At 43.5% G+C, this 18,613-nt stretch overlaps 1 protein-coding gene across 1 annotated transcript in view; it reads left to right on the top strand.

Moving 5' to 3' along the window:
- LOC122787918 (unconventional myosin-Vb-like) overlaps positions 1-18,613 on the top strand; it is a gene marked incomplete at its 5' end in the record, with an annotated part of 1,807,467 nt that overhangs the window by 1,063,412 nt on the left and 725,442 nt on the right. The gene's annotated exons all lie outside the window — the stretch shown is intronic.

Genomic DNA, 18,613 nt, shown 5'->3' with positions numbered 1-18,613 from the left:
TAGACTAAATTTGCCTTGCTTCTTCACAACTTTTAATTATCTTTCTCTTTCTTTTTTTTAACATGCCCCACGTTTCTTTTGGCAGTGTGGTAATGAAGATGAACTGATGCCGTATAATAGGTTAAGATTTTTTTTGTGTGTAGGAAGTATGCATTTTGATTTCGCCATACACACCCACCAAAAAAAGAAAAAAGAAAAATCAGCACTGACTTTATTAATTTTTCTGAGTATAATTTTACGAGTATTTGAATTGTGACAGTGAAATTGGAAACAAGACATGATGTAACACGTGTATATTGACTTGGATTTGCCTTCATGGTACAGAGAGGGATAAAGCCCCAGTGGCAGTCTGACTGACCTGGGCAGTGCAAGAAACTAGTGAGGGAGGCAGTGAGTGAGCAGTTGACAAGTCCATCCATCCCTGGGGAGGAATGGCAGCTTGGTTTGCTTCAAGACTAACTACTGTTGGGAGGTCAACATTTACAGCAAGAGTAGGATAAAAGATAGGGAGGAGCACAAACAAACCAGCGCATATGTACTTTAGCAGGTGTTGCAATGTAGAGGAAGGATAGATGCTGAAAACTGACCTACATTTTGGGACTTCTGCTTCTCAGGCTGCCTTAGAGGAAGGGCATAGAAAAATCCTGATGACTGCCTGGGTGACAGTTTCCCATGACTGGCCTTTATCCACTAGGAACAAATGGGGAAAGTTGGGTCAGGGAAGGGATGATGACTGGGAGATAGTACGGAGGAGAGACATAATTAAAAGTATACAAAAACTTAAATTTATTAGAACAAAAATTAAACATTGAATAGCTGAGATCATCTGTTAGAAGACCGTATGGTTATGGTCCACTATGCGATGATGAGACATAGTGCATCTTTTATCTTTTACACTTAAGCAACAAAATCAATCCAGAAACCCAAGAACAAGCACACTGGTGGGAAAAGACTTCAGAGTTGAGTGCTGCTCAAAACATAAATTTATTACTTAACTCATAAACCAGCAATAGAGGTCAAGCTTGTTTGTCTTCTGATAAATGGACTCCATCAGAACAATTACCCATAAGTCAAGAAGCCTTTTATACATCATACTAAATTAATTGATTATATAATATTCAAATTAGTAAAATTTCCTCAGAGTGGCAGCATCAACAGCTACTATGTTATAAAACCTCAAAGAATAAAACAGCACCAGAACTAAATAGGTAGACTGCAGCAAACAAAACAGTCAAAAATTCAAAACTCCGTCTATCCACCAAAGTTTCAGGCATAAAAAAATCCAATGTCTACAGGCAAAAAATATAAAGTCCAACAGGTAATAAAAATGCAGCTTTAATAAAATAAGGATTAGCACTTTCACAAATGTGCCTCTTCGGATCATAACATACTACATTTCACTACCATTTTAAAACCCAAAAGAACCAATGAAAAAACATTCTACATTAATGAGCTAATGGCCTAGCTTTCAGAGCTGGTTTTAAAGGTATAGAAAAGTTTAAACCAGGTGATCTATGTGCCTACATAATGGCTATCCATTTCATTTCTAGAAGCTCAGTTTTATTCACTATATCTCCTCCTCTGACATTTTGCTTAATTATTCCTATTATTCTAAACCTTGCCTTAAACTTTGACTATCTACGATTAATGAATGTTTTTTTTTTGCACCCAGTGAGAAACAAATGATGGAGGAGGTTCTGAAACTGAAAGAAGACCTGTATACCAGGTTCAAGGGTGTGTTGTATACCGAGAAAATTGAGACTGTACTTATTAATGTATCCCTCTATGAAGCTCGACTTTCATACAAGAAGAAGAAAAAACTTGAGAGGAAGATCAGTGACTTTAAAAGTGGTCATATCTTTGGCTGTGGGCTTCTGAATCTGTTAATAGTAATGAGCCGTTTGCTGATGTGGAAGTCAACTCTAGCAACAGTACCATCAGAGAGGCAATTTCAGCTATTCCAACACCTCCATCTGATGCACAAACAGGAAATACTGTGACTATGGAAGCCCCTGGTGTTGATAGAACTTAGCTCCGTACATTTCAAAGCACGGGCTAGACCCAAGGTTTCATCTAAAGAAGGAAGCAGTTCAGTATCTTTTAATTCCCATTTTTTAGCAACTGTACCTGCTCCTCTGAGGGCAACGCATACCCAGACAACAGTGCGATTCACCAGTCGAAGCAGGAAGAGACTATGGATGTCAGGGGAATTGAAGGCGATGAACCACTGGCAGAAACAGAAGGTACGCTAGTAGTTAACATTTCATCTCAGCCTCTGATGGATGCAGAAACCTCTGTTTTAAATAGAGGAATTTCTTTTGTATCAACGAAGTCCTCCCAGTTGAGTGAGGTTTTGATGGACTTGTGCAAGTTTGCCAGGGATGCAGCTTTGAAATCTATGTTTATGAATAATGACTTTCTCTTCACAGGTAACTTTAAAGAAACCAAGTATGTTTAATCCACAGCTTCCACCTTCGGTTGAAGCTTTTGTTAAAGTTTGTGAGAGTGATATTTATAAAATTATGGCTACAGGGGCCACTGGCTCTCTTTATAATGTAAGGAAAGAGGAAAATCAATCTTTGAAAGAGCTGATGGACAACATTGCTATCTGTATACGCACCACTGACAAAGGTGGAGCGGTTGTGATTATGGACCTATTTAAATATAATGAAAGTATGTTATCATTGCATGACGTTAATACTTATAAACCAGTTACTAAGTATGAAGTCAATCATTTTATTACTGAGATACAAATGTCACTAGATGATTTACTCTTTTCTAATGTTAGATAAGGAACAGTGTGATTTTATGTCTGCTGAACATAGTTATCCCTTCATTTAATGGTCTGCCATAAAATATATAAAAACAAGACTAATCCTCCCATGCAACTGATCGTAGCAGGCTGGGGGTGGGCCACTGAGCCTCTTTCTATATTCGCTGAACAAAATTTAAAATCTTTTGTAAATAAGGCTTGAGCAGTTTTGAAAGATACGGAAGCCTTTTTATGGTCCTTTGGTGAAAATGTAAGGGATATAGATTTTAACACTGACAGGTATATTTTTGTTAAGCTAGATAGTAATACCTTATTTACTGTTATACCTAACAACTATGGTATAGACACTCTTTGCAGTTTTCTAAATAAGTTTGATATTTTAACACACAATAGAATTTAATTAATTTGTGCCTTATTAGATATGATTTTGAACTGTAATGCTTATGTATTTGATGGTGCTATTTATTGGCAGCATCAGGGTGTTGCCATGGGCACACCCTGCCCTAATAGTTATGCCAATTTGGTACTTGTGGAATGGGAGGATGCACTAATATATAGTAATCATGAGTTTGTGGAACATCTCGTATATTACAAACGTTTTGTAGATGATATTTTTGTTCTGTGGAAAGGCACATATGATAGACTCTTGTGAGTTTGTAAAATACCTAGAGAACAACAGATGTTCTTTGTGTTTCACTGTTACAGTCATCACATTTGGGTTATCCCTGCTAGGGTAGCCCTTGGCCGGCCCGAATAACAGAGGCTTAGTATTTCTGTGTCATTTGCTGTCGCTCCAGGACTGAAGTCAGGCAGTCAGTTGTATAAAGTAAGGCAGCAGAAGCAGTTCGCATGAGTGCCAGTCGGACGCTACCTGAGTTTAGTCTACTGATTTGAAGCTGAAGTCTTCTAAAGCCAAGTATCCCATTGGGGATCCTTTTTTCTTGCCCTAACCAATGTCAGAAAAATTTAATTGTCTCGCTTGTGGAAAGCAAATACCACACCGAGACTTTCATTCTTACTGTGTCACTTGTTTAGGCCCAGACCACAACGTCCCCTGCTGTCGCTTCTGTGCTTTGTTCAATGCCAGAACTGTCCATCGTCTGGCCCTTATTGTAGCTAGATATTTTCGCTTACGATCATTGAACTCTGATATGGCTTTGGTAAGCCATCCAACAGCAGATCTACTGAAAAAAGTAAAGATAAAGACAGAGACAGACCGCACAGGTCCAAACCTATGGAGGATGCTTCCGTTAAGCTAGTTGTCAGTTCTCCTGTCCTAAGTGAGGCACTTTTGCATCCCCTGATGCCCTTGCCCTCATCTGTGGATTTTCAGGCTACTACCGAGATTCTTTCAGAGTCCGGTATGCTGCAAGACTCTTCAACTAAGGATCCTGCAGTTGTCTCTACCTTGGATGGGTCTGGAGCCGCTGAGCAGGCACCGGCTTCCGAAGAAGTCTGCGCTACCAATTCTCGACACAAACCGATGTCTTCTTTTGTGACTACCATTCTTTCGAAAACAGAATTTTTTAGGCCCGGGGTATGAACCACACCCAAGAAAACGATGACCCAATCTCAGGCACCTGCTTCCTTGCCTCAGTCCCAAATGCTTAAAATGGCAGAAGACCTTCTCATGCTAATCAGGGGAAGCCAAGCTACCCCCTCCGAAAGAAAAAGAGATCTGTCCCCTATAGTTCTGTCTGAAGGAGAGTCAGGTGACTTTGATGCATCTGAATATGAAGGCATGCAACCTCTTTCTACTTATGAGGATTCTGATGCAGAGGATTCCATCCCTTCTGCCTCTCCCCCAGAGGATTTTTCCTTTGGGGAAATGCTTCATACCTTAAGGGAGCATTCCCAATGGGAGAATCAGGACTACCCTCAGTCTAAAAAGAGACTCTGGGAATTCTTAGATCTTCCACAGCACAGACCCTTGGCCCATCCCCCCCAGTCGTGGATGTTGTGGAAGATGTTTTCCTGGAATCCAGCTTGACTCCTGACACCCTCCCTCCTGCACCCAGAAAACCAGACCGGTACTTTAGAGTCCCTGACTCGCACATTTCATATTAGAAATCCTACTGCTGACCCTGAGGTAATTTCTCTAGGACCTAAAGGGATTAAAGCAACCTCTGCTAAGAATCCTACCCCCTCAGATAGGGATTCCTGAGCACTAGACAGATGGGGAAAAAAGTATATACCTCAGCTACTCTTGCTATCAGGGCACTAAATTGTCAGTTCCATATGCTGAAATTTCAGCAACATATCCTGGAACTCCCCTAACAAAAAATGTCTTCCTTCCTGCTTGTGCAGAATCTAAAGAATTGCAAGAGTTAATGCATTCTGTAAGTCAAGTAACTTAGCATAACTTGCACTGTGGTTTTGATGCCCTAGAAGTTTCTTGCAGGGCAGCAGTCATGGGATCTGTCATTAGAAGGCGTGCATGGCTTAAGAAACAGCCCTTGCCAGACCATGTCAAACCTAAATTGTTGGATGCCCCCTTGCACAAAGACAGCTTATTTGGCACTAAGGCAGAAGAGGTCTTAAAAAAGATGGAAGAAAAAGCAAAATCTATGCAGACAGTTAAGGATTTCTTACAGGTCCAGCCACCTAGGTTCAGCAGGCACTGTCCCACCAAGCACTGGTCCTTTTCTGCTCCCACTAAGCCAGTCCAGCCCAGACCCCAGGGAAACAGAACTCCTGGCAGCAGCCACAGAGAATGTAGAGATCTAAGCAGTGGACTACCTCAACCTCAAAACCAGAGAGTTCTAAGCCACCCCCTTATGGTAAGAACTCACAATGACTCACCTCCCATACCCCCTCCCTCTTGCCCGCCTTCACTTACCCCAGGAGGAAAACTCTCCTTTCACGCAAGCACTTGGGCCACCATGACCAACGACCACTGGGTTCTTAACATAGTGCCCCAGGGATACAGATTTTCTTTCCACACCCTTCCTACCCCAAAAAGGTTCCCAAATCTACCTCCAAACCAGTGGGCAGAGGCGCAAAAGAAAGTTCTTTCCCTACTCTCTATGAGGGCAGTAATGCACGTTCTTGCAGAACAGAGAGGCCAAGGTTTCTACTTCAGACTTTTTCTAGAACCCAGAAAAGAGGGCACCTGGTGCCCCATCCTCGATCTATCCATTCTAAACACCTTCCTAGTGATTCCAAAATTCAAAATACTCATCCTCCAGTAGCTGCTACCCATGCTCTCCAAGGATGCTTGGCTAGCCACCCTAGATCTAAGAGGCCTACCTTCACATTCCTATCAGGGAATCATGCATGAAATATCTCTGTTTCAGGGCAGGATCCCAGCACTTTCAGTTCTCTGTGCTTCCCTTTGGCTTATCTACTGCTCCCAGAGTTTTCACAAAATGCCTGGCTCCAGCCATTGCCTTTTGCAGACAAAGGAATATCCAGATTTACCCATACTTAGATGACTGCCTAATTCAGGCAGACAGCCAGGAAAAGCTGTTCTCAAGCACTTGGCCTTTGTAAAGTCCCTACTAACCTCCCTAAGGTACATAATCAGTGAAAAATCCAAATAGGTGCCCACCCAAAGGATTATATTCCTGGGAGTAAGCCTGGACACAGCATCCCCAGGTGGCATTCCTTACACCAGAAAAGAAAATTTTCCTGACAGCCTACTTCTCTCAGCCACCAGACCCCAGCTATCTGCAAGGAAGATCCTGCAAGCTCTGGAGTTCATGGCATCTTGCATACTACTCATTCCATATGCCAGAATGCATATGAGGAAACTTCAATGGTGCCTAAAAAGCCTTTGGTGTCAACACTCTCCAGACCTGGAAACTCTTGTACCTATAATTCCTTGCCACAGAAAAAGATTTTCTTTGGTGGGCAACAGCATGCTCCCACAACAAGAGACTACACTTATCACCACCCCCGCCACCCAGACCCTCACCCAGACCCTCACCACAGACTCATCAGACTATGGCTGGGGTGCACACCTTGACGGCCGGTGCATACAGGGCCAGTGGAGCCCACAACAAGTTCTTCTGCACATCAACCAAAAAGAAATAATGATTGTCCAGCATGCCTTTATAGCTTTCAAGCCCCTTATCTCCCCAGGGGCTCTCATGATCAAAACAGACACCACCACTGTAATGTGATACAACAACATGCAGGGAGGGACTCACTCCTACCCTCTATGCAGGCTGGCCATGACCCTTTGGCACACAGCCTCTGGCATGCAACTCCACCTGTTAGCACAATTCCTACCAGGTTCTCTCAACTCTCTGGAAGACCAATTCAGCAGAAATCTTCTGGACCCACATGAGTGGCAGCTCAACAGAAGAACCTTCACCCTAATAACTCAGAAATGGTGCACCCCGAATGTCGACCTCTTTGCCTGCCATACCCAACCATCAGCTCAGCAAAATCTGCACCAGTGAACATCACTGCATGGCTTGGAAATCTGGTCGGTCAGTCAGTCTATGCCTCTTCAAACAAAAAATGTCTTCTTTTCCTGCTTGTGCAGAATCTAAAGAGTTATAAGAGTTGATGCATTCTGTAAGTCAAGAAACTAAACACAACTTACACTGTGGTTTTGATGCCCTAGAAGCTTCTTGCAGGGCAGCAGTCACTGGATTTGTCATTAGAAGGCATGCATGACTTAAGAAACAGCCCTTGCCAGACCATGTCAAACCTAAATTGTTGGATGCCCCCTTGCACAAAGACAATTTATTTTGCACTAAGGCAGAAGAGATCTTAAAAAAGATGAAGAAAAAGCAAAACCTATGCAGACAGTTAAGGATTTCTTACAGGTCCAGCCACCCAGGTTCAGCAGGCACTGTCCCACCAAGCACTTCCTGCTCCCACTAAGCCAGTCCAGCCCAGATCCCAGGGAACCAGGCCCCCCCCCCCCAGACAGCAGCCACAGGGAATGTAGAGAACTAAGCAGTGGACTACCTCCACTTCAAAACCAGGGAGTTCTAAGCCACCCCCTTATGGTAAGAACTCGCAATGACTCACCTCCCCCACCCCCTCCCTCTGCCCACCTTCACTTACCCCAGGAGGAAAACTCTCCTTTCACGGCAGCACCTGGGCCACCATTACCAACGGCAACTGGGTTCTCAACATAGTGTCCCAGGGATACAAATTTTCTTTCCCCACCCTTCCTACCCCAAAAGGGTTTCCATATCTACCACCAAACCAGTGGGAAGAGGCACAAAAGCAAGTTCTTTCCCTGCTCTCTATGAGGGCAGCAGAGCACGTACTTGCAGAGCAGAGAGGCCAAGGTTTCTACTCCAGACTTTTTCTGGAACCCAGAAAAGAGTGCACCTGGTTGCCCCATCCTCAGTCTGTCCATTCTAAACATCTTCCTGGTGATCCCAAAATTCAAAATGCTCACCCTCCAGCAGCTGCTACCCATGCTCTCCAAGGATGCTTGGCTAGCCACCCTAGATCGAAAAGAGGCCTACCTCCACATTCCTATCATGGAATCATGCAAGAAATATCTCATTTTCAGGGCAGGATCTCAGCACTTTCAGTTCTCTGCACTTTCCTTTGGCTTATCTACTGCTCCCAGAGTTTTCACAAAATGTTTGGCTCCAGTCATTGCCTTTTGCAGACAAAGGAATATCCAGATTTACCCATACTTAGATGACTGCCTAATTCCGGCAGACAGCCAGGAAAAGCTGCTCAAGCACCTGGCTTTTTGTAAAGTCCCTACTAACCTCCCTAGGGTACACAATCAGTGAAAAGAAATCCAAATAGGTTCCCGCCCAAAGGATTATATTCCTGGGACGAAGCCTGGACACAGCATCCCAGATGGCATTCCTTGCACCAGAAAAGCAAATTTTCCTGACAGCCTACTTCTCTCAGCCACCAGACCTCAGCTATCTGCAATTAAAATCCTGCAAGCTCTGGGGTTCGTGGCATCTTGCATATTATTCATTCCATATGCTAGACTGCATATGAGGAAACTTCAGTGGCACCTAAAAAGCCTTTGGTGTCAACACTCTCAAGACCTGGAGACTCTTATACCTATAATTTCTTGCCTCAGAAAAGATTTTCTTTGGTGGGCAACAGCATGCTCCCACAACAAGGGACTGCCATTATCACCACCCCCCGCCACCCAGACCCTCACCACAAACACATCAGACTATGCCTGGGGTGCACACCTGGACGGCCGGTGCATACAGGGCCAATGGAGCCCAGTGCAAATCCCTCTGAACATCAATCAAAAAGAGATGATTGCTGTCTAGCATGCCTTGATAGCTTTCAAGCCCCTTCTCTCCCCAGGGCCACTCCTGATCAAAACAGACAACACCACTGTAATATGGTATATCAATAAGCAGGGAGGGACTCACTCTTACCCTCTATGCAGGCTGGCCATGACCCTTTGGCACACAGCCTCTGCCATACAACTCCACCTGTTAGCACAATTCCTACCAGGTTCTCTCAACTCTCTGGCAGACCAATTAAGCAGAAATCTTCTGGACCCACACGAGTGGCAGCTCAACAGAAGAACCCTTCACCCTAATAACTCAGAAATGGGTCACCCCGAAGGTTGACCTCTTTGCCTCCCACACCAACCATCAGCTCAGCAAATTCTGCACCAGTGAACATCACTGCATGGCTTGGAAATCTGGTCAATCTATCTGTCTATGCCTTTCCTCCACTATCTCCCATCCCCAGAGTACTGCTCAAAATAAAGGAGGAAAAACCAAGGACAATTCTTATAGCTCCAGACTGGCCTCACCAGCACTGGTACCCCTTGCTGCGCAGCTTTTCCCCACTGCCACTATGGCATCTTCCTCAGATTCCAAACCTCCTGACCCAGAGAGAAGGGGGAATTCATGCATCCCCAATTGCAGACACTCAATTCTGCAGCTTGGCTTATTCCCTAACCCCCGATCAATCTGCCAACCTCAGAAAACTGTTTCTCGATGTTATACATGAGGCCCGATGCCCCAGCACTTGAAAGTCTTATGCTGACAAATGGAAAAGGTTCTGCACCTGGATTCAGGCTAAGGGAGCCAATACACCACAGCCCTCCCTCTCTCACATCCTGGATTACTTAGCTGACCTACTACACAGTGGCCTCTTTTTCCTTTATTAAAATGCATGCCTCTGCTATCTCTGCCCATTTTCCCACTGAGCAGCCCCTTTTCTCACACCCCTTGATCAAACAGTTCCTAAAAGGGGCTAGCAACTTGGTCACCCAGAAGAGCACCGACCCAGCTTGGGACCTTAACTTTGTGTTGGAAAAGCTCACCCTGCCCCCTTCGAACCAGCTTCTTCTGCAGAGCTAAAATTTCTCTCCTGGAAAACAGCTTTCCTTCTGGCCATCACTTCAGCCAGAAAAGTCTCTGAGCTGCAAACACTGATGGGTGTGGAACCCTTCATCATCATCTATGCTGACAGGGTATACCTCAGTACTAACCCATCCTTCATGCCTAAGGTGGTGTCCAGTGTCCCTCTCAACCAATCCATTCATTTCCCACCTTTTTTCCTAATCCCAGCCAAGGGGGAAAGGATCCCTGTGTACTCTAGATGTGTACAGACAGCCCAGATGCTGTCTAGACAGGACTAAATCCTTCAGAATGTCTGATCAATTGCTGGTTAGCTTTGCTACAGGGGCAGAAGGCAAAGCCATCTCCAAACAAAACCATCTTTAAATGGATAGCACACTGCATCCATTTCTGCTACAAGCAACATGGAAAGCCTTTGCCCAAGGGGGTCAGGACTCATTCCACCAGAGCATCCTCTACCTCTGCAGCTTTCCTCAGAGGATTCCCCACCAGGGACATCCTGGAGGCTGCCACCTGGACATCTGTTCACACTTTTACCAAACATTACCACCTGCCTCTCTTCTTCAAATCCAGGGCAGGGTGTGCCTGTGCAGTATTGCAGGGCATCCTAGCCAGCCCCTAGTTTCCTTGATTGCCTCCACCCATTTCCTCAGCTTTGGGAATCAACCCACATGTGATGACTGCAGCAGTGAAACACGAAGAACATAGTACAGTTGTGTATGCTTAGCATAAATGTAAATGTTCGAGTGTATTCACTGTTGCACTCCTGGTTTCCCTCCCCCCATCCCCCTTTTTTTCTTCTCTTTCCTTAGCAGGGTCATATTGGTATTTACTTTCTACTGGTAAGGTTCTTCCACCAGAACCTGGCTCCTGACAAGTTAGGTCAAGAAAAAACGATTTAATGGCTTTGGCTGCCTTACTGTATACTACTGATGACCTGACATCTGTCCTGAAGCGACAGCAACAGATGCAGAAATACTAAGCCTTTGGTATTCGGGCTGGCAAGGGAGTACCCTAGCAGGGATAACCCAAATGTGATGACTACAACAGAGAATAAACTCAGACATCTGCATTTATGGTAAGTGTACACAACTGTACTTTCCTGTTTTAGGTTTACAATTCACTATTATGAACGTATACATTTTTTAGATGTCACATGGATTTTAAACAAAGATGGAAGTATAGATTCCCTTATGTATAGAAAAGACTGTAGAAAGAATGGTCTATTAAATACTGAGCATGTACCCCGGTAGAATGTTTAGAAATATTGTGAAGGTCAGTTTTTAAGAGCATCCAAGCTACATACAGATGATGGGGATTATGCAGTGGCTACAGATGCTCTTAGTAAAGATTTTCTGAATAGGGGATATAATAGATGTGACATCAGAAACAGCTTCCAGGAAGTAAATATGTTAAGTAATACTGTTTGACTGTCTCATTTATTTAGACAACAGCAAAAAGATGCCTGTTCTGTTTCTAATAAACCTAAGTCTCCTTTTTTACTCATGTTTAGTAGTAATATACATAGTATGTGTGATATAAAGAACAACTGGTCCATCCTTCATTCTGATGTGGTTATTAAGGATATAGTTGGTGAGGTGCCAAAATTTATTTTCAGGAACAAAATATCCCTGAAGAGGAAGCTCTGTTATAAACCTCTTAGAAAGGATTGTAAAGTGAATGTTAAGTATGGTACTTTTCCCTGTAGGTCCTGTAAAGCTTGTACATCAATGTCTTGCTTAAATATGTTTTTTTCTTCCGGTTACATCTAAGAGCTATGTGTTTAACTTACATGCTGTGATTGTAGGACTGAGAATTTAGTTTATTTAGCCAATTGCACAGACTGCACAGAATTTTATGTAGGAAAGACCAATCAAAAATTGAAGGAATGTGTTTTGCAACACCTAGGGGATATTAGGAAGAAAAATTGTTTTAGTGCCTTCTATAAACACATTAAAGATAACCAGGGACATTCTTTTAAGTTTGCAGTAATAGGAATGATTAAGCAAAATGTCAGAGGAGGAGATGTAATGAATAAAACTGAGCTTCTAGAAATTAAATGAATAGTCATTATGCAGGCACATAGATCACCTGGTTTAAACTTTACTATACCTTTTAAACCAGCACTGAAAGCTAGACCATTAGCTCATTAATGTGCAATGTTTTTTCATTGTTTTTTTTTTTTTTGGTTCTAAAATGGTAGTGAATTTTAGTATGTTATGTTATCTCAAGAAGCACATTTGTGAAAGTGCTAATCCTTATTTTATCAAAGTTGCGTTTTTATTACCTGTAGGACTTTATATTTTTTGCCTGTAAACACTGGATTTTTTATGCCTGAATCTTTGGTGGATAGACTGAGATGTTCTTCATCTCACATTGCTGCAGTCCTTACTTATGGGTAGTCCGCTGTCCTCGGTCGGCCCGAATACCAAAGTATTAGGCTGATGTCGGTCATGGGCGCCTAGATCTGACATCAGAGCGTCAGGGTATAAAGGCGCATGACCGACGTCATATCCTCAGTCTTTTTTGCCGCATGGTCCGATGCAGAAGCAGCGTTGCAAGTGCCATTCGGCGTTCTGAAATTTTTCGTTTTCGGAGTTTCAGACCGATACCAAGTTGGGCTAAGTACCCCGTTGGGGAATATTTTTGTTTATTCTTGCCTCAGTTACTTACCGGATGTCAGAAAAAGTGAATAATTGTATTTCTTGTGGGAAACGGATACCGCATAGGGATTACCACTCGCTTTGTATTCCTTGTTTGGGACCGGAGCACGACGTAGTCGGGTGTCGGTTTTGTGCTAGGTTTAATAAGCGCACTATAAAACGGAGGTTAGATTGCGCTAGGTTAGTCTTTGGCAAGAGGTGTAATTATAATATGCCGTCGGATGTTCCGACGCCTGCTTCTACTAAGAAGCGCAAAGACAAATCTTTAAAGCCTAGGCAGGATGATTCGTCCGTTTCGGACGCCGGACCTTTAGAAGCTACAGCTGAACAGGTGGATCCGGCTGAAGTTTCTGTTGAGTCCCAGGGGGAAACTTTGATTTTACAGGATGTGGCCTCTCAGGAGGCAGGTCAGGCTGAAGGGGCCTCTCAGGTTACTATTCTCCCTTCTATGCCTAAGGTGGTTAGGCCTTCTGCTACTGTTTCTAAGGCTCCTTCTAAGGGCAGGTCTGTCTTGCCTTCCTCTGGTGTCAGTTCTGGTTCTTCAGGGTCTGTGCCTAAAAAGCACATGCTTAAAATGGCAGAGGATTTGATTACTTTAATTAGAGGTTCTATGCCCCCTCCGGATAAGAGGCCCAGGATGGAGCCAGAGTTGGAAAGTTTGGAGCAGGCCTCAGATGATTCAGAGTCTTCTGCTGAAGACATTCAAGATTTCCCTCCTTATTCTGATTCTGATGCAGAGGATTCCACTCCTTCTGCTTCTCCTCCAGAGGATTTTTCATTTTCAGAAACTCTGCATTCCATGAGGGAGCATTTTAAGTGGGAGGGACAGGATTACTCTGATTCACAGAAGAGACTTAGGGAGTTCTTGTTTTTACCACAGCATAGACCCTTAGCTATACCTCCGGTTTTGGATGTTGTTTCAGATGTTTTCTCGGAAGCTTCCCTTAATCCAGATTCTGTGCCTCCTGCCCCAGTTAAACCGGACAGGTATTACAGGGTGCCTGAGGCTCATAAATATCTGTATAAGAGTCCTAGGGCGGACCCAGAAACAATTAGTCAGGGGCCTAAGGGTGTTAGAGCCTCTGTTGTTAAGAATCCGGTTCCTCTGGATAAGGAAGCTAGAGCTTTGGATAGATGGGGTAAGAAGGTGTATACCTCTTCTACTTTAGCAATGAGAGCTTTGAACTGCCAGTTTCATATGTTGAAGTATCAGAATTTCCTCCTTTCTCAGCTAGGATCTAAAGTGGATGCTTTGGCAGAGGGCATAGAGTGTAAAGAATTGCAGGATTTAGTGCAGGTTTCTGAACAGGTGGGTAAGCACTCTTTGCAATGTGGTTTTGATGCTTTACAGGCTTCTTCTAGGGTGGCTGCCACTGGTTCAGTTATTCGTAGGCACGCCTGGCTTAAGGATCAGAATTTGTCTGAGCATGTTAAGTCTAGAATTCTGGATGCCCCTTTACAGTCTGAAGTTTTGTTTGGTCCTCCTGTGGAGTCAGTCTTAAAGAAAATGGAAGACAAGGCTAAGTCTATGCAGACTGTTAAAGATTTTTTGCAGGTACAACCTCCGAAGTTTAGTAGAAATTGGCCTACTAAGGGGTGGACGTACCCTTCTTCTGATTCTCAGTCTAGGGGTAGATCTAGGCGTGGTAGGGGCAGAGCTCAGAGTACCTTCAGGCCGAGACAATGGAGTTCGCCTGCTCAGTCTGCTGGTGAGGGCAGGGGCCAGTCCTTTCGTAAACAGGCCCAATGACCTGCATTTTCAGCTGCCAGATTCTTCTTGCCTGGCAGCTCCTTTGGGAGGAAAGTTGGCTCTTTTCAAGCAAAATTGGCATTTGGTCACCCAGGACAAATGGGTATTGGACATTATAAACCGAGGTTACAAGTTCTATTTCCATACCATGCCTCCTTTCAAAGGCATGCCAGACGTCCCTCCTCGGCAAAGGATAGAGGCTCACAGACAAATTTCTATACTTCTTCAAATAGGAGCTATACAAGCCAGTTCCTCTGTCAGAAATGGGCCTAGGATTTTATTCTCGCCTGTTTCTAGTTCCGAAGAAAGGGAACACGTGGAGACCAATTTTGGATTTATCTATCCTCAACACTTACCTGGACATTCCAAAGTTCAAGATGCTGACTTTACAACAACTTTTACCTCTGTTGGGAAAAGATCACTGGATGGTTACTCTGGATCTCAAAGAGGCTTACCTTCATGTTCCTATCAGGCCCAGTTGCAGGAGGTACCTGCGTTTTCGGGCTGGAAATTTACATTATCAGTTCTCTGCATTGCCCTTTGGCTTATCTACTGCGCCCAGAGTGTTCACAAAGGTTCTGGCTCCAGTGATAGCATTTTTCAGACTAAGAGGAATACAGATTTATCCTTATTTGGACGACTGCCTGATTATTGCACAAGAAAAGGACGAACTTCTTCATCATCTACAGTATGTGATGGCAGTGTTAAGATGCCTAGGGTATTCTGTGAACGAAACAAAGTCCAGTCTAGTACCCTCTCAGGACATGTGCTTTCTGGGTGTGAGACTGAGTACAGCTTCCCAGATGGCCTTTTTGACCCCGGACAAACAAAGAAGCCTATCTATTTCCATCAAATGTCTCTACGGTCCAGGCTGACTGCAAGGACAGTCCTTCAAGCCTTGGGGTTCATGGCATCTTGTATTCTGGTGCTTCCCAATGCCAAATTGCATATGAGGAAGCTTCAATGGTATCTCAAAAATGTATGGACACAGCACTGCCAAGATCTAGACACTGTCATTCAGATAATACCTTGCATTCAGAAGGAGTTTTTGTGGTGGGCTCAGGAATGTCACCTAAACAAGGGACTCTCTGTGACCCGGCCAGAGGCGAGTCAGATTCTAACGACAGATGCCTCGGACAAGGCTTGGGGAGCACACCTCAATGGAAAATGGGTGCAAAACACGTGGCCTGTCAAACTCCAACATTTGTATATCAACTTGAAGGAAATGTTAGCAGTCCAGTTTGCATTGATGGCTTTCAAAGATTTACTTCACCCAGGGCAGGTGTTGATTCAAACAGACAACACTACTGTCATGTGGTACATCAACAAGCAGGGGGGGAACCCATTTTACCCTCTTTGCAGGCAAGCGATGATTCTGTGGGAAACTGCTCTCAATCTACACCTCAATCTTCAGGCAAGGTTTCTACCAGGAGCACAGAACTCCTTAGCAGATGTATTGAGCAGACAAATAGTGGATCCTCACGAGTGGAAATTGGATCCTCATGTATTTCAACAGTTGACAGTGTTATGGGGAACTCCAGACATAGATCTGTTCGCTTCTCCACTAAATTACCAGTTGCCAAAGTTTTGCACAAAAATGTTTCATCACACAGCTTGGAAGGTGGACGCTCTATCATTCAGTTGGAACAATCTGCATGTATATGCCTTTCCACCTCTGCCTCTTCTTCCCAAGGTACTTTTGAAGGCCAGACAAGACAAGCCAACCATGATTTTGATAGCACCGGATTGGCCTCGACAACACTGGTACCCACTACTGAGGAGTTTAGTACGAGAACCTCCATGGCCTCTGCCTTTGATTCCGTACCTTTTGTCTCAAGAGGACAGTCACTTCTTCAATGTCAAGATTCAGTCTCTGCATCTAACAGCCTGGCATATTCTGTTTTAGACTCTGGAGGGTCTCAGCTTCCACAACAAGTTTTGAATGTTATTTTGGAGGCCTGGAGGCCTAGTACCAGGAAGGTTTACGCTGATAAATGGAGGAGATTTTTTATTTGGAGCAAAGGAAAGGACTTTGATGTCTCCAAACCTGATTTAAGTGTTGCTCTTCAATATCTTACTGAGTTATTGGACAAGGGTTTGTCTTTCTCCTCAATAAAGGTCCATGCTGCAGCCATTTCTGCTCACTATGATTGTGACCCTCCTTTATTCTCTCATCCTTGGTTTAAGCAATTTCTTAGAGGGGTAAAGAATATAAGGCCCCACGTAGAGCTCCTACTCCTGCTTGGGATCTCAATTTTGTGTTGGAAAAACTTACTCTACAACCTTTTGAGCCTGCAGCTACTGCCGAGTTAAAGTATTTGTCATGGAAAACTGCTTTTTTGTTGGCCATTACCTCTGCAAGAAGGGTTTCTGAATTACAGGCCCTCATGGCAGTGGAGCCTTTCCTGATTTTTCATAAGGATAGGGTATCTTTGCGTACTAACCCTTCCTTTATGCCTAAAGTGGTTTCTAGTGTGGCCTTAAATCAAACTATTCATTTGCCTACTTTTCATGCGAACCCCCAAAATAAAGGGGAGAAAATTTTGCATACTTTGGATATTCACAGGCAGTTGCGTTATTATTTGAGCAGAACCAAGGAGTTCAGACAGTCTCAGCAACTGTTTGTTTCTTTTGCTTTGGGTTCACAGGGTAAACCTGTTTCAAAACAAACTATTTTTAAATGGATTGGGTTTTGTATTTCTTTCTGTTATTCCCATCATGGTAAGGAGATTCCTGCTGGAATCAGGCCTCATTCCACTAGGGCTACTGCTACTTCTACGGCCTTTCTAAGGGGGGTAGCTACAAAAGACATTTTGGAGGCTGCTACTTGGAGTTCAGTGCATACCTTTTCTAAACATTACCACCTTCCTCTTTATTCTAAGTCTAGGGCTGGATTTGCCACTGCTATTTTACAGGGCATTTTAGCGCCCCTAATGCTTTATGATTTTTACCATCCTCCCTTTCCCATTGCTTTGGGATTCTACCCATAAGTAAGGACTGCAGCAATGTGAGATGAAGAACATAGTACAGTTTTGTACCTACCATAAATGTAGATGTTCAAGATCCACATTGCTGCAGTCCAATTTACCTCCCTCCTTCCCCACTGTAGTTTGACTTGGTGCTATGCTTTAGGTGATGGTTGTTGTTGGGCATGTTTTTGGGAGGTATTCTGTTTTTGGGCTGTGGCCTTTCTGGTTTGGCCTTCTGACATCTGGGGCAAGAAAAGACTGAGGATATGACGTCGGTCATGCGCCTTTATACCCTGACGCTCTGATGTCAGATCTAGGCGCCCATGACCGACGTCAGCCTAATACTTTGGTATTCGGGCCGACCGAGGACAGCGGACTACCCATAAGTAAGGACTGCAGCAATGTGGATCTTCGAACATCTACATTTATGGTAGGTAAAAAACTGTACTGTTTGAATTTTTGATGATGTAAAACCTGCTAGTAAAAACCAATAACAGTTACAAAGAAATAATTTACAATACGTGACTGTGTATTGTAAATTATTTCTTTGTAACGGTTATATGTTTTTACTAGCAGGTTTTACAACATAGTAGCTGTTTATGCTGGCAATCCTAGGAAATGTTACTAATTTGAATATTGTGTAATCAATTAATTTAGTATTCTGTATAAAAAGGCTTCTTGACTTATGGGTAATTGTTCTAATGAAGTCCAGTTACCAGAGAACGAAAGCGCTTCACCTTTATTGTTGTTTAATGCGTTTTTAAGTAATAAATTTATGTTTTGAACAGCATTCAACTCTGAAGTCTTTTCCCACCAGTGTGACTGATCTTTTACACTTACTTGTGTGATCCTGTTGAATTCACTAAGGACATTCATTTCATTTTTTCAATGCACCAGTTTGGTGCAGATGGAACTTTCTTGAAAATGAAGTGCTATTTTTCAGTTAAGCTTTAAAAACATTTTTTCTCTTCCTTTTGAAATTTTGCTTGTTCTGATACTGATATGTATTTGTTAATTGGACAAGACCTGCCAAGTAATGTACATTTTTCCCCTTTCTTTTGTCAGCCTTCTTAGTAAAGCTAGGTCATCTAAGAAAAAAGTTGCATTTTCCAAAGGCAGTCCATTGTTAAGAGGGGTATATTTGTATCTCACCACCATTCAACCTGTGCCAGTGTGGTAGTGGCTAC

Source organism: Protopterus annectens, chromosome 13.part0, assembly GCF_019279795.1.
Source record: "Protopterus annectens isolate FY-2018-M chromosome 13.part0, PAN1.0, whole genome shotgun sequence".
NCBI lineage: Eukaryota > Metazoa > Chordata > Ceratodontiformes > Protopteridae > Protopterus > Protopterus annectens.
Note: the sequence above shows the minus strand (reverse complement) of the source record. Positions and strands in the feature narration are given on the sequence as shown.